General features: G+C 41.4%; 1 non-coding gene across 1 annotated transcript; it reads left to right on the top strand.

Moving 5' to 3' along the window:
• The first annotated feature begins 13,362 nt into the window (after nucleotides 1–13,362).
• LOC141622261 (small nucleolar RNA R71) lies at nucleotides 13,363–13,468 on the top strand. Its single transcript, XR_012532918.1, has one exon. It is a non-coding gene; the product is annotated as a small nucleolar RNA R71 (small nucleolar RNA).
• The last annotated feature ends 2,952 nt before the right edge of the window (nucleotides 13,469–16,420 follow it).

Raw genomic sequence — 16,420 nt, 5'->3', positions numbered from 1 at the left:
CGATCCGAAAAATGCATCTTTTTAGGTTACCCCAATACCTCCCGAGGCTATTACTTCTACAAACCTCATGAAAACAAAGTGTTTGTGTCTAGGGAAGGCGTCTTCTTAGAAAGTGAGTTTATTTATAAGAGACAGAGTGGGAGAACTTTTGAACTTGATGAAATTCAAGAGCCACAAACCGAAGTAGAGGCGCAAGAAGACGTTCCTTCGTCGTCTAATTCGGTTATTATTCCTCAACCGAGGAGGTCGGGTCAAGTTTCTCGCCATCTTGATAGATATGTTGGACTTATCTAAGAGGATGAGAGTCTTGATGTGTTACTTCTAGAAAGTGACGAACCCGCCACCTACAAAGCTGCAATCTCTAGTCCCAATTCAGCTTTATGGCTTGAAGCCATGAAATCCGAAATGAGTTCTATGCATGAAAATCAAGTTTGGAACTTGGTGGATTTGCCTGAAGGAGCAAGACCTCTTCAATGCAAATGGATCTTTATGGTAAAGAATTGCATAGAAGAACATGATGATGTCTACAAGGCTAGGCTCGTGGCAAAAGGTTTTACCCAAGTTCATGGTCTTCACTATGACGAAACCTTTGCCCATGTAGGCATGCTGAGATCCATTCGGATACTGTTAGCGATCGCCGCATTCCATGACTATAAAATATGGCAAATGGATATCAAGACCGCCTTTCTAAATGGGCATTTAGAAGAGGAGGTATATATGATGCAACCTGAAGGTTTTATAGATCCTAAAAATTCTAACAAAGTATGCAAGCTTAAGAGATCCATTTATGGTCTTCAGCAAGCATCATGAAGTTGGAACCATCGATTTAATCATGTTATAAAAGAAAATGGTTTACTCGAAGTGTTGAGGAACCATGTTTATACATGAAGTTCAGTGGGAGCAATGTTGTGTTCCTAATATTGTATGTGGATGACATACTACTTATTGGAAATAACATTCAAATGTTATCCTCCCTCAAGGAGTGGTTGGGAAATCATTTCCAAATGAAGGATTTAGGAGAAGCACAACGCATATAAGGTATCCGGATCTATAGAGATAGACCCAAAAGGATATTGGCATTAAGTCAAGAATCTTATATTGACAAGGTTCTTCGACGCTTCAACATGGACCAGTCTAAGAGAGGCTTAATTGTAACAACAGCGAATTTCTCATTTTGACATTTAAAATTTATTAACCGTTTAATTACTTTATTTTATATTGTTAAATTATTTAATTTAATTAATCTCCTTTTGAACATAAATTTTATAAAAGTTACATTTTCAAAAGCTTGTTTATATAAAATAAATATTTTTGTCAGATAATATAAATAGCGACAGTAGTAATAATAATAATTAAGCTCCGTCTTAAATTATAGTGGGCTTAAGGCGAATTTCCGTCTAGCTATAGATAGTCGCATTTCACATGCGAGACTATTTTTAATCTCGACCAACCATATAACGACAACACATGTACCTACCCTCTTACACTCTACCTTTAAATAATACTTTTATATATTATTATTATTTATTATTATTATTATTATTATTATTATTATTATTATTATTATTATTATTATTATTATTATTATTATTATTATTATTATTATTATTATTATTATTATTATTATTATTATTATTATTATATTATTGTTGTTGTTGTTGTCTTACAACCGTCCCCACCCCTCACTCCTCACTTCCTTCTTCTTTTTCATTTCGAAAAGAGACAAGCAGCAGCAACAATCAATAGAGCTACCCCAACCCCCATTTCCGTCACCTTCAAACCCCGATCCCTCCTCCTTTTCTCAACTAAATTTCATAATTTTTGTACAATTATCTTCCTCTTTCCTTCCTCCTTCTTTCAAGGTAAGAAAGTTTCAGTTTTGTTGCGGTTTCGAAACTGCCGTCTTAAGGCAAACTTGGTTTTTGACTCAAATAACTCGTTTTTCCTCCTTTCAGTTGGAGACCCGAGAGCGGCTCGCATTTTGGACGTCTCCACTCGGAAATTCAAGAAGCTAAGGTAACGGTGATAGGTTACTTGACAAAGTGTCGAAATTTCGCTCCTTCACTCGGTTTTACACCCTTATTCGTCTTAAAGTTTAGTTCTTTACACTTCCCTCATATGTGTAGCTGATTGTGTGAATTTAGTAATCATTTTACATACTCACTCGGTGTAATTTCACAGCTTGTGTCTCCATTTATGTTCCGGGTATGGAGGGTGGTGTCGGGCCAATATGTCCGTCTTTGTATGGCCTGTTTTCACGATATTTTCGAGTATTATAAGGACGAATTTGATGATTATTAATCACGTTCTAGCTGTGTTTGTTTCCGTCTGAGTTCTGCTCTCATTTCCGTCTAAAGTTAAGGTAGATTATACTGTGTTATTCTCTGTTCTTCTGCCGCGAAAAGGGTGACTTGTAGAACTGAAATGTGGAACAATTTGTGATCTTTCGGAACAGTTTTGAGCTTGTGTTATATATGTCGCACTTATCTGATTGTTACTTAGAAAATCCGTCTCGTTTATACTTGTAGACTTGTGTTTAAAGTTGTCTCGAATCAGACTGTTTTTGGCTCGTTTTTATGCAGCTGTAAGGGCTGTTTTGGAGCGGTATTTGTTGTTGTGTATGGTCAGTTTGGGGCAGCCATGTAGGGGTGGTCAGGTGGGCTGCTGATGGCGGGCTGTGGCAGGCCGTGGGCCGGTGTTTGGCCACGGACTAGCTGCCTTTGATGTGGTCTCGGGTAGGAGGGGCATGGATATGTACCCATCTTCCTTTGTTTTCCTTTGTGTCGATATGCCATAGTTTATTTGGGCTTATTATATTTATTCAATTGGGCTCGTTATGTTTCCTCTATCGGGCTTATTACTTTTTGTCAGTTGGACTTGACATGTTTCAAAAGTTTGGCTTGACATGTTTTATAAGTTGGGCTTGACATGTTCCATAAGTTGGGTTTCCCACATTTTATTTATCGGGCTTCAGAGTGAGTCATTTGTGTCGGTTCCACTTCATTCCTTAAATTTCACATAACGTAAATTATTCATGATTATTTATTATATTTTATTTAACCGTCATGTTTAATTATGAAATCAAATGTTTATTTACATGTTACAAGTATGAAAAGATTATTATAAATAACTACTTGCAAAGAGTCGTATTCTTGTAGAAATGCCATAATACCATCGTATATGTTGGACATTCATTTTCGTCGTACTTGTGCTGTTATGGCAAGTACGGGTTTGGCCTACTTGTGCTGTGCTCACAAGTACGGTTTGGCCTACTTGTGCTGTTCTGGCAAGTACGGCTTTTGGCCACTTGTGCTGTTCTGGCAAGTGAGTCTTATCTTAGTGATTCCGCCACTTTCGTGCTGTTCTGGCGATTGCGGTACTCGGTCTCCATTAGTAGCCGAGTCTTGGGTGCCTGTTGTGCTGGCGCACGTCGAATCGGGATGTACACCCGAGAATCTGCAGATTTAGACTAGGACCGTATTATTATCGTAGTCCTACCCGAGGAAATTATAGTCTAAGAGTGATAAATGGCTTGCATTATTTGGATGGTTACTTTGGTCATATCTCCTTGAAATACGTGCTCGTGGCTAAGTGGTCGTGTCTGTTTCCTTGTCTTTCTTCTCCATATATTTATTGTTGCTTATGCCTTACTTGTTTATTCCATCATTTCTTTCATCCTTGTTGGTTTAAACATGTATGATCCCACGTCTAGTTATAATTCGATTCACTCATGTCCTATCTAATATGATTGTTTGTTTATGTTCTTTGCTATGTTCGTTTTGACATTTTGTGGCTGGGAGAACCTCGAGTTACTCCCCACTGACTGGGGCTTTCATGTTTACATGAATGACAGGTTCGTGAAGATGCATTTGTGGGGTTTAGACGTGTGAGCTAGCGAGTACCTTGGTCAAGTAGTCGGTTTAGTAGAATTATTTGGACTCACCTTTTATCATTTGTCATTCGAGGGATATATTTTCCCTCACCTTGACTATCACGTTTGTATAATTTAATCTTTATTTCCGCATTGTTTATTTGTGTTTTAGATTTTAATGAACCCGCGCTTTAAATTTTTAAAACTTTCAAAAATTTTCCTATTTTCCGCTTGAATTTAAAAGTTATATTTTCCGCGTTATTGCGGGGGTTCATAGTTGGTATCAGAGCCTATGCTGCTCTTGACGCACACACATGTACCCCAAATTTAAATTTGAACTTGACCCTGAATAATGAATGAGAGATGGGTAGAAATAAGGACCTAAGTTGGTAGTCTCTTTGTGTATGCTTCATGGTAGGATCTAACATGTTTTTTGATTGTCAATTATTTTTGCACCCTTGGGTCAATAACCGTGAGCTTACCTACGTGAAGATCAAGACTTGGTGCCTATTGCCGAGAATTGAAGATTTGTTCAACCTTTGATGAATGCTTCTGCTTCCTCGAAGATATTCCTCGTTCTTGTGTACCTTGCCTCGTTCTTTTACTTCTTGATGCATAATTCTTCTTCTAAACTCTCTTTTCTTTTACCTTGGAAACTACTCTTGTACCCTCCCAACTTGTCCCTTGTTCCTTACTAATCCTCCCTTGACGCCTTTTGATAGTTCTCTTTCTTGTGTGGGATGTTAACCTTGGTTGGATAATTTGGCTTTGTCGAGTTTGTTTGTGGTTGACCCATAACCCTGGTTTTGAGATGTTGTGATGTTAGAAAGACTTAGGTAGTATGATGAGGCATACTTAGTGATTCTTATACCTAGTTCCTTTATAAAGTGAGTATAATTGATCGGTGGATTCTGTCTGTTAAGTGATACGTCTGTCGTATACCTATCAAAAATAAACTAACTAAACTAACTATATAGCTAGGGAAGTCAGGTCGATCTCCTCAGGGAGGCAAGATATCTGTAGAAGTCCGTCTATTTGGTCACAAAATGGGGGTTGTTTAAATTGGTTTCCTAAACTAGAAGGTTTAAAGGAAAGAGAAGTAGAGACGAGAGCAATAAAGGCAAGAAAATAGAATTAAACTATCAGATAGAGAAAGGTCATGTCAGGATTTCGGTTCACTACGGTAGTCCAGTGACTCAACTGTAAACAACTTAGACAAATTAATGCGAGACGGATATGGAAAGGTCCTTCCGGTCCACTTTCTTCCCTAAACTTCCACTAACTTAACTTTCGTCCTCGTCAGGGTAGTCTACTGTTCATAGCAGGCCTATTTAGTCCAATCTTCCGATCCAGGATTAATTTTAACCAGATTAAAGGGATGACTCAGAAGCGTGCACTCAACTAAGTTGGTGAAATACAATTAAATTGCTATGGTGATAGACTCCCACAATTAACTCATCTAACTTATTTACTACATCGTCACATTTCTACCGTAGATCCCCTAATCCCAACATGAATTAGATTTAGCTACTCATATTGCTATTTAAACTATCAAAACTAACAGCAGATAAATAACCAGCAGTCAACATATTAAAACTATGATTAAATTGCATAAAATTAAATTAGGGCAGAAATTAAATGAAGTAAAACAAAGGATTAAAGCAATCGAAATAAAGATTATTATTAATAAAGGAGGAAGAGATTACAATCGTGCGAATCCGGCGTAAAGAACAATCAAATCCGACCGAAATAATCCTAGAAATAAAGTTACAGTCGAGAAGGAAAAGCAACGTAATGTGTTTACTGTGAAAACTAGAATGATAGATAAAAAGATAATTAATGACCTAGTTAACGCAAGTTTAAATAGAAAACAAACTAAGTCCAACAACTAAAACACACTCACGGACTAATTAAAGCCCACGCCAGGCTAAATCACTCGATCGAGCAAAACTCAGGATAATCTACTCGATTGAGTAGAATAGTTACTCGATCGAGTAACCTCTCTTTTCAGCACTTCTGGATCGGGTAGAAAAGCACTCGATCGATCAGCCAAGACTATCAAAACCATTCGCTCGAGTAATAAAACCACTCGATCGAATGTTCCTCCTTCAAATCAGCTCAAGTTCATGCCTGACTGCCTCGTAAACCGTGCCTTCACGCATTCCAATGCAGTATCTCACTCTGGAAAATCCCGTCTCCTCTAAATGCATGAAAAAAGGACGAAAAGTGGTACGATTCCACTAATTTCGCGTTCATTTCTACAAAACGGACATAACGAAACAAAGTAGCCAATTCGGGGCATAATACTATATAAACAGTACGAAAACGCATGGAAATACGTGCTAAAATAGGCTAAAAGACTATACAATATGCACGTATCAAATCTCCCCAAACCGAACCTTTACTCGTCCTCGAGTAAACTAAAATGCAACTATTGGAACGGAAATGAAAACTCAGAGCTAGCTTAACTTGTCTACTTGAACCAATTTTAATGGAACAAAAACTAACAGATATAGCTAAGCAGTCAATACGCAAACGAGTTATAAGCTGTTCAGAAATATAGGTAACCTATCGACCTTGCAAGACCAACAAAATCAGACCCTCTCGTGGTCACTCTTCTCTCATGAAGCAAAGGGTGAATGTTATATGTAAAAGAGAGAAGGAAAGACATTCACTCACCTAACTGAGACCTACATAGCATGCATGCAACAAAATGAAAGACAATTCAAGTACTAATGCACACACTCCAACCAATAATGTCCGTCACAGCCGAGGGCTTACAAATAATATAGGAATAGTGAGGTTCAGGTGAGAAAAGGCAAAACAAGTTATGGTAATGTGGAGGTGAAAGCGTCAAGCTAGTTCCTAACAGGACCATAATAAACCATCCGAATCTCAACTGACTGAAAAATAGAGTACAAGTGCCCTTCATTTGGCGCACAGCTCACTAAACTCAAGCACAATCTCCTCAAAAATATGGAATACGAATGGAGGAGTTAGACGGTCACAAACTTTCCTTTTTTAACATCGTCTAAATGAATCAAATGAAATCAATCAAACTTTTTTTTTCTTCTTCTCTTCCTGTTTTCACGTGATTCAGCTTTTTTTTTTCATTTTCATTTTTTTTTCATTTTTCTTTTTCTTTCTTCTTCACGTTTTACTCTTTTTTTTTTTCTTTTTCTTTCTTCTTCACGTTTACACCAACTCCATACAAATAATTACGGGCCAAACTGCAGACGGAAAATCATACCACAGAAGACATACTAAACTAGCTTGACTAGGCAGGCTCAGTTTGGGATGTAGCTAATGGGTTAAAAAGGCAAGTTTTGGCTTATGTGGAGCTAAATGGGTGAAAAATATAAGGAAAGGGGGAAAATTTGCAAGCACCTCCCTGCATGTGACATGTGCATTTGACAAGAAATTGAATGTCATAAAAGTGCAAAAACGATGAACATGCTATGCAAGGAGTACTACTCTCAATTCCTAATGAACCGGTCATGGATGTCACCAGTTATGGGCTCTAAAACTCAGAATTTATGGAGTAGTTTGCCAATTTATCAGGTCAAGTCTAAATAGTCAGCTATATTTGAACAAAAACTCGTAGACTATGCGTATGACAAAGCTAATAACTATCAACAGAAGTGCAAGGCTCAAGTAAAATTGAAAAGTTATAGTGCATTATCATCACGAAAATCTACCATTCCGACTCAACCTATATGCAAAAATAAACGTGAATATTTTTGAATTTTTGAATTTTTGAATTTTTCTAATTTTTTTTTATTTTTGAATTTTTTAATGAAATAAATAAACAATGCAAGCTGAAATAAATAAACGTGAATGCAAAACAAATGCAAATGCATACTCAAAAGGATGCAATACCCTCCCCAAACCAAAACGGATAACGCCCTCGTTGTCCTCCAGCATACACCAGCAGATATATACAGGGGAACGGGAATATACAACCAATAAAGAATAAAAACAATAAAATAAAAAGGAGACAAAAATAAAAGAGTAAGATGTACATACAAAATACGAACTTCCCCAAACCAGCCAGAAAACTGGGGAAGTGAGTAGACCAGTAGATACTCATCAGCCTCCTCGTCACGGATGTCCTCCACCCTGAACTCCGGATCCTCCTCCTCCTCTACTCAGCTCGAGCTCTCTCTGCTGCCACCTCCGGGTCCTCGTCCTCTTCCTCCTCCTCAGCAGACTCCGGGTACCTCTCAGCTGGGTACCGGTAAAAGGAAGGGTGTGGCCAACCTTCTGGGATCGGACGGTGTCGCCTCAAGTGGTACTCGTACAGAGGAAGTAAGGTAAGAGCTAAGTCCCTCTCCATACGAGCCTGTCTCTCTGCAATCTCAAGCAACAAACCGTCACAGCGCCCTCGGTCCATGACCGCGGACGCCACAAAGGGTGGAGGTGGTACGAAAGTAGCCGGTAGGACCGGCTGTGCCTGTGTCTTGTCGGTGGGTGGTGCATGAGTAGGAGTAGGAGTAGGGGTCGGGATGGGAGTAGCCGTGGAAGGCTAGGCACTCCCAGAAGGTGTGGACCCCTCTCCAGTCTCAAGTCTACGCCTCTTCTTGGCGGCGGGTAAAGTGGGAGGTGGTCGGAGTGGAAGGTGGTAGTCAGGCAGAGGTGGCAGTCGGTCGCCCCTAGCGACAGTAGGCAAAGGGGCTAGATGGGGGAGAGTGTCACAAGGTAAGTCCACAGAAAAGGAACCATCTATCTTCCATGTCTGGTAGTCTGTGGTCAGCCAATGCTGAGAAAGCATGGCATCCAGACTCAGATACCTCTCTCCCTCGAGGTACTGCAAGTTAGGAGGCCAGACGGGGAAAAGGGAACGGGCAAGATAGGTGGCTATGCCACCGCATGCAATAGATCCCTTGACCTTCGCCCCTGGGCTTGGAAGTACTGGGCGGTCAAATAGGCAATGTTGAGGGTAAAAGGACCCTCACAGTCAATGTTCCGATAACCGCCTAAGATGGAGAGCTCGTTGTTGGTGATGTTGTTTGGCTCCTTTCGGCCAAAAATGGTGCTCCCCATCAATCTAAGAAAGTAACGGGCAGGGGGAAGGTGGACTTGAGCGAGCTTTCGCTCGGGAAAGTTGGTCTGGGCCAAGGTCCGCCAAAGCTGACGAATGACCCTCCTAGGGGCGGTAGCGTCGCCCGTAGAGGAAAGGCCAAGTCTGCGACCAAACTCCTCCAAAGTCATCGGAAAAGTCCGGTTGAACAACCGGAACGACACAGAAGAATTAGTGGGGGCAGCATCATGTGTCGCGGAGGAGAAGGTGAAGGAGCTGAGGAACTCAAGACCCAGCTCCAGAAAGGTACGGCCACTCATAGTGATGAGTCCGGCCATCCCCGTGCCCCGTAAAAGCTCACAAACTGACTCGTAGATGCCGAGTCTCTCAAGTGTCGGTTTATCTAAAAACCGGGAAGGTACAAACTCACAGCCTAGGAGGTGATAAAACCTCTTACGGTATACACCGTTAATGAAAATTACTTGCGGATAGTCGGGGTGAGAGTCGAGGGAGTCGTCCCCTCGGACAGTGACCGTGCCAGAAGGAGCAGCTGAAGTAGAAGGAGCAGCCGAAGTAGAGGTAGCAAGAGCTCGTGTAGCACGAGCACATCCACGATCTCGGCCCCGGACTCTAGAACCCGAAGTAGAAGCCTGTCGAGTGACGGTGCGAGGAACTAGGGCCGCTCTAAAGGAAGCTGCAACTGCAGGTGAGTCCGCCACAGGTGTGAAAACAGCGGCTGGAGTAGAGGCTGTGGCTGCTGTGGCCACCACTAAAGAGGAAAGACTAGCAGCAGTGCTAGCAGTGGTGGTGGCCGTAACTGAAGTGGCAGCCGAAACAGAGCTAGCAGCAGTGCTAGCTGGAGTAAAAACTATACCGGCAGCAGAGACTAAGAACAAAGGGGCTGTGGTACTAACAGAAGTGGAGGCAGTGGTAACAGCAGGGACCACCGTCTCAGGTAAGGATGAACTAGAAGTCTGGCTAGTAGAGGGCAGTGAGCTAGAATCCATCCTGTATACCAAGGGCAGGGGAATTTGATAATAAAGAGCATGAAAACAGCGTGATAATCAGCCTGAAAACAACAGGAAACTCCCCTAACCAGTCGAAAAATTCGACTTACAGCACAAAATGAGGCTGACTAAGCATATTACAGCAGCAAAAACCAAGTTTTACAGTCGAAAACCAGGTTTTAGTCGAAAATTTCGACAGTAAAGACCCCTAAACGCAAATTTCGCGCAAAATTCGAATTAATCATGCAACAAACAGTGAGGAGACGGGAATGATCATCAAGCAAGACAGAGACGGAAATGATCATCAAGCAAGACAGATAAGGGAAAGCAATGATAGTTAAAGTCGAAAAACTCGACTAAACAAGGAATTTCGAAACCCTAACCTAATTTACCTCATAAAAATGCGAAATTAGTGGAATTAAAATGCAAAGAGGTGTGGAGAAACTTAGTTGATGAGAAAGAACCTACAAATTGCAATTAATCTTCAAACAACAAGAAAAAATGGCGATTTTTTTGATCGAAAAACCGCAAACCCTAATCCGTTCAATAACCCGTGTAAAGCAACACGAATCAAGGGAAAAGTAGAGGGCTTTTGTCAATTAATTAGCAATGAACACAATGTAGGTGACGGATGTGGTAAAAAGGCAAAAAAAATGAGGGATTTGGGGTGTTTTTGATCGCAAAATAGGAGGAGAGTCGAAAAAATTGGGGAAAATGAATAAAGAGTCAAAAGTAAAGGAGTTAAAGGAAAAACTCCCTGCGTCTCTTGTGATTTCACTCGATCGAGTGGTTTAGAACTACTCGATCAAGGGCTTTGTGGATCCATCTACTCGATCGAGTAGAAATTTACTCGATCGAGAACTCCCCAATTCTGCTTTACTCGATCGACTGGTACGGGATTACTCGATCGAGTAGAATCCACTCGATCGAGTACAAAAAGTACTCGATCGAGCTCTTTTTCTCGTGTAAGCTCCTGAATTCGTCATTCTTCCTTTATATATGCGTAAAATTCCACAAACCTGCATAGAAACACTCGCAAAAATATCCCAAATACCAAATACGCAAAGTAACAGTCTATAGTCTTTATCTACGCTAAAAATTGTCTAAATTCTAATTGTCCGAATTAAAAGCAATAAAAGAAATTCAACGGAAATTCAAAAATTGTTTATACAAGATGGTACACGAGGCATTTCCCCGCTCACTTCCCAAAGCAATTCAGTAGCCCCTCAGAGGGCTCCTGACTGGAGGACGTCACCTCAGCAACATTGATCGTCCTCTTCCGCTTCCATGAGCTTGAACTTGAATCATTAGGGGGGAAATAGTTCACATCCACATATGCGCGAACTTTTCTCACCCTTGCTCCTTTCTCACCGGCTGTAACACTGTCACTCCAAACTTGACTGACATTAATTGTACAATGCCCTTTGACAGCTCCTTCATTGTTTTCATCTGTACCTGCAGCAAGGAAAACAGATGAACTTTCCTCCTTTTTGCTCTCAATCTGAGGCGGAGGGGTCACAATAGCAGCACAATGCTCCAAATTTTCATTTGGAGTGTCAATAATAGGGTCAATAAAAGAGAGGGCATTGCAAGGCTGAGCTTGCATGGGAGCCCTCCGGAACTTAGACTGATGTAATATCAGCTCGTCGTCCCCAACCTGAAAAGTCAATGTCTTGCCCCCGACGTCTATTACTGCACGGGCAGTAGATAAAAATGGTCTCCCTAAAATAATAGGGGTATGTGCATCTTCAGGGATGTCAAGTACAATGAAGTCAACGGGAATAAGGAACCTCCCGATCTTAACAGGTACGTCTTCTATGACACCGAGTGGCCGTGATATGCTACGGTCGACCATCTGAACAGTCATGTTATTGCAATTAAACTTTGTCAAACTAAGTATCTTATCTAGAGACAACGGTAAGACACTCACGCTAGCGCCAAGATCGCATAACGCGTTATCAATCAAGTGGGTACCAATATGACACGGAATTGAGAAACTACCCAGGTCTGACTGTTTGGGAGGTAACTTATTCTGAACTAGGGCCGTCCCTACCTCAGTCAAGGCTACCCTCTCATTATCACTAATGTGCCTCTTACGCGATAAAATTTCTTTCATAAATTTAAGGTAAGAGGGTACCTGTGTCAGCAGTTCGGCGAATGGCACAGTGACCTGCAAGCTTCTCAGGATCTCGGCAAATTTACCGAATTGTTGATTAGCTTTAGTATGCTGCAGACGCCTCGGGAAGGGAACCGTGATGGGTATCTCGAGTCCCTTATTTCTCTCTTCCAATGTGTCACCCGGATCAAGCTTTGTATTCTTTGGACGCTTCTTTCCTCTCGAACGAGGTCTTTCAGGCGATTTCTCACTCAATCGAGCACTATCAGGCTCTCGATCAAGCTGTCCATTATCCATACTACTCGATCGACCAAAATTCCCATTCGATCGAGTAGTTTCCTCAGCAGAGTTACTCGATCGAGTCGAAATTTCACTCGATCGAGCACTTTCTTCAGCAAATCTACTCGATGAACCTCCAGAAACTAGTCGATCGAGTACTTTCTTAGCCGTCAGCTCATTTCCTTTGGCAGAACAATGTTCATCAGCTATTGTTTCCTTCCTCGGGTCTGATTTCAACACTTCCGGTCCCTCATATGAACGATCGCTTCTCAAATTAATTAAATTTACCGTCTCATGTGGATTTTTGTCAGTTTGTGACGGTAAATGACCCGGTTTCCTTGCAGATTGGTTCGCGGCTAACTGGGCAACTTGAGTTTTAAGTGCCTTGATAGAAGCATCTTTTTGTTGGTCGCATAACTTCCACTGCTTTGTCAAAGACTGCAGCATAATCTTCAACTCACCTATCTCACTTACCCCACCAGAAGACGAGGCACCTTGATTAGGTATAGGAAAGGAAGGAGGCTTCTGAAAGCCTTGTTGAGTCTTATGTGGAGGGACATATGACTACTGCTGGTGTGGAGGAGGAGTAGGATTTAGCACATTTTGACTTGTCCACCTCAAATTGGGATGGACTGCCCCTTGATTATTATAATAGGAACCCCCTCCTTGCCTGTATTGTTGAAAGGCAAGGACCTGTTCCTTCTCTGTAAGACAGCCAACAACAGTATGGCCGTCGTTGCTACCACACCTCTCACATGTGACGATCTCCCCTTTAGTAAGCATATGGACCGTCTGAGGCTCCCCAGCAGAATGTAACTCCAACTTGTCAAATCTAGCATTCATGGCTTCCAGCTAAGCCACAACTTGCTTATCGACTGTATGAACTGTTCTAATACCATCCCTCGGGTTTCCATATTCAGCACTGTGGTTCGCCATCTCTTCAATAAGGGCCCATCCCTTATCATCGTCGGTATTCTCTTGGAATCACCCATTAGATGCCGCATCAAGTATGGCTCTGTGATCATCATACAGCCCATTGTAGAACTGGTTGGACAGAAACCACGGGTCAAAACCATGGTGAGGAAGAGACCTCACCAACTTCTTAAAATGGGACCATGCTTCATAGAAAGTCTCAGTAGGTGCCTGCTTGAAACCAGTAATCTTTGCCCTCAGCTGATTGGTGCGCTGTGGAGGGAAATATCTCTTATAAAAAGCAAGAGCAAGGGTCTCCTAGTTGGTAACCCCTGCGGCCGTACGGTCCAAATCAGTCAGCCACTCCCTGGCTGCATCAGTCAAAGAAAAAGGAAACAGAACTTCCTTAATCTTGTCTTGAGTTACCCCCTTTGTGGCGGGGATAGTAGAACAGTAGTCCGTAAAGACCTCCATATGCTTCCTGGGGTCTTGGTGCCACACCTCTATAGAGATTTCTCTCCACCAGATTGATATAGGAAGGACGGATGTCAAATGTATTCCCATCCTCAGTCTGGAGATTGAAACCTTTAGGAATATACGATGCTTTAGGCTCCGAGTGACTAGCAATGTTCGGCATCCTTACTGGTTGATCGGCAGAAATAGGAATGTCTTCTTCTAAAGACTGGTCTTCTGCGAAAAGAAAATGATGTAGCTCTGGTTCGAAAGTACTCAAGTCTTTCTTTCGTGATTCTCTTTGCAGACGAAGTCTATGCCTGAGCAGTCTTTCTGGCTCAGAATCAGCTGCAACTAACTCAAACCTGTCTGACCTGGGCATAAACAACACTGAAAAAGAATAATAAGAACTGCCTCAAGGAATAAAAATTCCTGAGACGGATAAAATAAACGAAACAAAGACAGATAGGGTAATTGCCTCCCCGGCAACGGCGCCAAATTTGATACGTTTGTCGTATACCTATCAAAAATAAACTAACTAAACTAACTATATAGCTAGGGAAGTCAGGTCGATCTCCTCAGGGAGGCAAGATATCTGTAGAAGTCCGTCTATTTGGTCACAAAATGGGGGTTGTTTAAATTGGTTTCCTAAACTAGAAGGTTTAAAGGAAAGAGAAGTAGAGACAAGAGCAGTAAAGGCAAGAAAATAGAATTAAACTATCAGATAGAGAAGGGTCATGTCAGGATTTCGGTTCACTACGGTAGTTCAGTGACTCAACTGTAAACAACTTAGACAAATTAATGCGAGACAGATATGGAAAGGTCCTTCCGGTTCACTTTCTACCCTAAACTTCCACTATCTTAACTTCTGTCCTCGTCAGGGTAGTCTACTGTTCATAGCAGGCCTATTTAGTCCAATCTTCCGATCCAGGATCAATTTTAACCAGATTAAAGGGATGACTCAGAAGCGTGCACACAACTAAGTCGGTGAAATACAATTAAATTGCTATGGTGACAGACTCCCACAATTAACTCATCTAACTTATTTACTACATCGTCACATTTCTACCGTAGATCCCCTAATCCCAACATGAATTAGATTTAGCTACTCATATTGCTATTTAAACAGCGATAGGGGCGGGGTAGCAAGCATCAACAGCAGCAGTTAAGCGACAAATGAGGCTGACTAAGCATATTACAGCAGCAAAAACCAAGTTAGGTTTTAGTCGAAAATTTCGACAGTAAAGACCCCTAAACGCAAATTTCGCCCAAAATTCGAATTAATCATGCAACAAACAGTGAGGAGACGGGAATGATCATCAAGCAAGACAGATAAGGGCAAGCAATGATAGTTAAAGTCGAATAAATCCGCTCGATCGAGCAAAACTCAGGATAATCTACTCGATCGAGTAGAATAGTTACTCGATCGAGTAACCTCTCTTTTCAGCACTTCTGGATCGAGTAGAAAAGCACTCGATCGATCAGCCAAGACTATCAAAACCATTCGATCGAGTAATAAAACCACTCGATCGAATGTTCCTCCTTTTTTTTAATATTTTTTTTTTTTGTTTTTTGAAAAGAATGAAGAACAATGCATACGAAAATTAAACGTGATAACCGGAATGCAGTAAGAACAACATGCAGACACAGATATGGATGCATAACCTCCCCAAACCAAACCGTACAATGCCCTCATTGTACCCAAAAATAGGGAAAGGAAATGCAAACTAAAAAAGGAGAGTGAAGATGCGGAAAACTTACAAGATAACGCGAAGAAGGGACCTCCCCAAACCAGCCAGCAACATGGGAGGTCACAAACAGCTTCATAGTGGCTTCATAGGAAGTAAATCAAAGCAAGAAAACTCGATCTAGTTGCCTATGATACTAAGGTTATGGGACTTGGCCTTGTTGTTTATACTTGGAATTTGAGAACTTAGTAACTCGAGTATTGTTGCTTGGGGTTTTGACATGGAGTAGAGTTTATGATGAGAGCTTGGGAGGAAACGCCTCTAGGACGTTGTTGGCCATTGGTGATGAAAGTGTTACTTGGAAGTTTGAGTTGAGCTCGAGGTTAGCATAGTCGGTATACTTTTGTGAGTGTTGTGATGATTACGTAAGAACCATGTTAGGTGAGAGTTGTTGCTAGTTGTGGAACCTCATTTGGGTATCCACTTTGCGGTAATGAGGATTAGTAGCCAGAGTTCTTGAGATGTAATTATGAGTTGGGATCGATAGATGTTGAGCTGAGATGAGTTAGATGTTTTGGGTGGTTGTCTCATAATTTAGAGAATGTCACCATCTATGCTTGAGGTTTCGAGAGTATAACAAGATCACTTTGGGATGATAGAAGGTGCAAAAGAACTTTTGAATTTGGATTTCTGATTGAGGGTTGTACCATTTTGAGAAACTCGTAGTTGACACTAGTTGGATATGAGTATAGCTTTGTTAGAAGCTTTAACCTAGATCTCGTGGAGGTGGTTTGTAGATGTTTGAGGATTTGGAGTGGTGAAATCACACTTATAGTGAAGTACCTAGTTTCATGGAATAGCTTAGGATGAAGTAACGTAAGTTATTTGAGGAAATCTTTGGGAGTGATGTGGTTATGTGTTTTGTTGTTAGGAAGTTTTCGGAACCGCTTAGGATGATGTTGTTATTTGAGATTTGAGTATCTGGCGTTTCCTTGTTGTCTAATCTCCCTTTTTCTTTGACCATACGCGTTACCGTTCATACCTCTCTTCCTCGCTTCGTCGTGCTCCTCCTTT

Source organism: Silene latifolia, chromosome 1 (assembly GCF_048544455.1).
Source record: "Silene latifolia isolate original U9 population chromosome 1, ASM4854445v1, whole genome shotgun sequence".
In the NCBI taxonomy this organism is placed as follows: Eukaryota; Viridiplantae; Streptophyta; class Magnoliopsida; order Caryophyllales; family Caryophyllaceae; genus Silene; species Silene latifolia.
This window is presented reverse-complemented; position numbering and strand designations above follow the sequence as displayed.